Raw genomic sequence first — 5,000 nt, 5'->3', positions numbered from 1 at the left:
CTTTTAATTCCAAGTTACTAGATTGAAGTGCAAAAGTGAATTATCAGTACTCTTTCTATAAAGATATTTCAATATTTAGTGTTCATATTTTCATAAATATTCTTATTTCGGTGAGTATATATATATATATATATATATATATATATATATATATATATATATATATATATATATATATATATATATATATATAAATCTTTTATGTTAATTCTTGTCTATCAATTAATTATTTAAACTCAAAATCTGATTTAGTTATCTTTTTTCTTAAAATCTCGTTGCATTTGCTTCCTTTTGCTGAATTGACATACAGTGAATTAATTGTCTTTGCACTAAATTGTCATGGATTGAGCGAATGATAGAATTTGGCGAGGAAACAGTAGTTATCCTAATTCTTCGAATGGCCCACTCGATTTTTATGTGTATGTTTGCTAAGAAAATGGGAGCGGTTTGTCGTTTAGTTCAAAGTAATGTGTGTCCAATATTACATATGGAATATCCATATTAACAAGTGAATTAACATTCAGAATTAAATTTTCCAGACAAAGAGATGACTCTCTCTCTCTCTCTCTCTCTCTCTCTCTCTCTCTCTCTCTCTCTCTCTCTCTCTCTCTCTCTCTCTCTCTCTCTCTCCTTCCTCATTGAAACAATCAGTTAAATATATATATTTGAAAAGGAGCATTTCATGTAGATATAGTAAATCCATCCGATAAAGTAATGAAATAATTTTGTTACTGAATAGAACCTGTAGATTCGAGAGACTTAGACTCTTGAAAAGTATTCTAAATTGGTTGGGCTGACGGATCATTATAAATTTGAAATGGTAGGATTGAAACATTCTGTATACGTAGGTACTGGGTTTCTAAGTCCTTGATTACTTCCCGAGCAAGAAATAATTTAGAAAAATAATCAATATAACGTTCTTCCTTTCTATTTTATCCATCTCCGTAGCTGTCATTTCAATTCAATTATGGATTGCTTTAACAATATAAGCCACGTTTTTTTTTTTTTTGTGCACAAATTATCTAATTAGAATGCAACCAAAATACTGTAGATCTGAACATGTAATAAGACATCTTGATAAATATCATTTTCTTAATAGAACGAGTTTTTAGCAACCTATTTATAAAATTTGTGTCTCTATTATGAACAAAATATAATCCAAAATATACCTAAGCATACAAAATAGTATTAAGACACGGACATTTTTTTTTTTATTTATTTTTCAATGGAATTTTGTGGTACCTGCAGTCCTTTTATTTATAAAACATCCTTACATTTAGTGAAACGTTTTGCGGAACCGATTTTTTTTTTTCAACAAATGCAAAAAAAAAAGAAAGAAAAAAAAAAACGCCACGGCTGACATATAGGATCAAACAACATACAGTCCCACCAAATCAAGAGAGTGAGTAAAGCAGGGAACAAATGTGGCCAAAGGATTCCCCTTTTCTTTCCACATACTCCTCTGTCCTCATACACCTGACAACACTGAGATTATCAAACAATTCTTCATCACTCAATGGGTTATCTAATGCATTGCAATTGTTCAGTGGCTACTTTGCTCTTGGTAAGGGTAGGAGAGACTCTTTAGCCATGGTAAGCAGCTCTTCTATAAAAATGATACTTCAAATTCAAATTATTGTTTTCTAGTCTCGGTTAGTGCCATAGCCTCCGAACCATGGTCTTCCACTGTTTTCGGTTAGAGTTCTCTTGCTTGAAGGTACAGTGGGGCACTCTAATCGATCTAATTTTTCTTCCTCTTCCTTTTTTTTTTTTTTTGATAGGTTTTATATAAAAATGAAATTAAATTTTGTTACTGTTCATAAAATATTGTATTTCGATTAGTCCTTACTTTTGTAGTTTTATTTCCTTAATTCCTTTCCTCATAGGGGTATTATCCCAGTTTGAGACCTTGGGCTTATAGGCTCCTACTTTTCCAATTAGGTTTGTAGCCTAGATAATAATAATAATATGGTTAGGGTGGAAGAGACTTTTTATTTCTTGGTTTTCTTTCCTCACGGTTATTTTTCTATGTTTGAGCCCTTGTGCTTATAGCATGTTGCTTTTCCAACTAGGGTTGTGGCTAAACTGATAATGATAAGAATAATATTAATAACTGCCTAACTCTGTATTTTGTTAAATCTGTAATACAGGTCAAGTGCTCTCATAATTTTAGTCCTAATGTGGTCTTAGCAAAAAGAAAACTACTTAAACATTATTGAATATTTAAAGCAAATTAAATATGATAGGCTACATTGGACCTAAATTATAGGACACTAGACTATTCCTTGGGCTTGCCTTTCTTGGGCTAATATTTTTTAATTTCATAGTCCGAAAAGAGGGTGTTCGTCGCTTTACAAGACTATCATTTGACATTTATGTGTTGCATATAACAACATTAAATAAATAGCAAGATAAAATAAAATGATGGTGATGATAAAACAATAAATTTGATCTCCAAGGGCAGGCTACCACACAGCTTTTCCTAACAAATCATAAGCTTAAGCCCATATTAACATAGAATATAAGTTGATTTTGCTTTATTTCAAGTACATCATATCCTTATATTCCCTAACGGCCTAACCTAACCTAAGTTTACTCATAATGATACTTTTTTTAATTATTGATAGACTTGTTGAGTTTAGAAATACTAGGTAGCCTAATTTACGAAAATGCACTTCATTGTAAGCTCTAAAGCTGGGCCTATTACTTTCTAATTTCAGTAAGGTGCAAATATCCGTAATAAACAAGTTAGTATCTCTTATTCTGGTCGCATAACAAACACAGCTTTGTTAATGATATAATTGAAGAAAAACAATCATAAATACACCGAATAAGAGTGCAATGGATTTTCAGACAGGCAAAACAATCAGCAAGTATTGAATATGAAAGCCGACTCAGAATGAAGGCAATTGAAGCGATCGAGGTATCTCAGAACCTACGATTATATATAGTAAAGCGGGCTCCATACATTATCCAACTTGGTTGGACAACAATGGTTGCCAACATTTTCTGCTCTAGAGCATACGCTGTAAGACCAAGTAGTCCAACATTAGTTATAGATGTCGATCTGTACTGAATAACATACTTAGTGGCATATTATTCTTGTCCTAGAATTTTAAATAAAATCATTACAGGATGGAAGTAGATGGAGGAATACTTTTATGTGGTACAATAATTAGTCCATGCGAAGCTGAGAACGAAATAAAAGTACGTAAAATAAGAAAGCATTGAGCAAAACAATGGTTGCTAAATCGCCCTCATAATTCTCATGTGAATTTGTTACGTGAACTAAAAGAAACTGATCCAGATGATTAAAAAAAAATTCTTGAGAATATACAATGAAACCTATCAGGAGCTGTAGGCCTGGTTACGCCTTTCTTGGAAAAAAAGCTACGAAAATGAAAGATGATGTGACAACAGTACAATCAAAAGCTGTAAACCACTTTACAATTTTTAGCGACCGGTCAATCATATGAGGATTTAAAGTTTTTGACGAGAATTGCTCCCCAAACTATAGGTCGGTATATTTTACCGACTTGCAATGCTATAATTAGAGTGCTAAACTAGAATCAAATAATTAAAACCCCAACTACAAAAGATGAATGGAAAGAACTATCTAAGTCCTTTGAAAGAAAGTGGAATTTTCCACACAGTATTGGAGCGGTGGACGGTATGCATCTCAACATAAAAAACAGAAAATTCAGTTCCTACAATTATAATTATATATATATATATATATATATATATATATATATATATATATATATATATATATATATATATATATATATATATATATATATATACACACACACACACACACACACACACATATATATATATATATATATATATATATATAAACATTTAACATTGTCTTGTTTGGCATTGCAAATGCCAACTATGAATTCATAAATGCCGAGGCTGGAGCCAATGGAAGAGCATCAGATGGAGTTCAATCTAACAGCAAATTCTTTGAGCAACTTGAAAACGATGACATTACATTTCCAGATCCAGAGGATTTACCTGTAGGAATTATGGGAAAATGCCGTATGTCATGGTAGGAGACAATGCATTTGCCCTCTCTGAAAATCTAATGAAACCCTTCAATGATCAGCTAACAGATGAACAAAGAATCTATTGCTATAGATTATCTCGAGTAAGAAAAATTATAGAAAATAGCTTTGGGATTCTAGCTAGCCGGTTTCGGATTTTATTAACTACTATAAATGTAGCACCTGAAAAAGCCGCAGGAATCACATTGGCATGCTGCTATCTACACAATTATATCCCGAAAAATAATAGACAGTTATATTTTCAAGGAGCTGATATAGAAAATATAGAAACTGCAACTGTACAAGAGGGTTCTTGGAGATCTGATCCGCCACAACTGGTCACATTACAACCAACTCAGAAAAGAAATTCTACCACATGTGCTAAGCAAGTAAGAAACAAGTTTTGTTAGTACTTCTATACTGATGGTGCAGTCTCATGGGAGTGGAAAATGTTACGATTACAACAACCTTCTGAAAGGGCTGAACAGCACTAAAACATCAAAATTTGATAATGTTTATTACTATCAAGTAATATACACTATAAAATCTATCAACTGAATATTACATTTTTAATAACATTTTCTTTAAACAATGAAAAATTAAAATAAAATATTGTACCTAAGGAATTTATATTCATTCTTGAAGTTGAATCTAGGTATACTACAACATTATAAAGATACATCAACTAAATATTATATTGTTCAAAAAAGTGTCCTTTAAATAATGCAAACTAAAAATAAACTATTGTACCAAATGAATGTATTTTTATCCTTGAAGTGTAATCTACAGTAGGTATTCTACAACTAGTTAAACGAATAATTCTGGTCTTGAAGAAGTTCAGTTATAGTATATTGATTCCCTTGGCTTATGTCAGTTGTGACATTTTCATTGGATAAATGATAAGTGCATACAGGTTGGGTTGAAAATGTCAATTGGGTTGATGCT

Source organism: Palaemon carinicauda, chromosome 9 (genome assembly GCF_036898095.1).
Source record: "Palaemon carinicauda isolate YSFRI2023 chromosome 9, ASM3689809v2, whole genome shotgun sequence".
In the NCBI taxonomy this organism is placed as follows: Eukaryota; Metazoa; Arthropoda; class Malacostraca; order Decapoda; family Palaemonidae; genus Palaemon; species Palaemon carinicauda.
The sequence above is the reverse complement of the archived record's forward strand: the minus strand, read 5'-3'. Positions refer to the sequence as shown.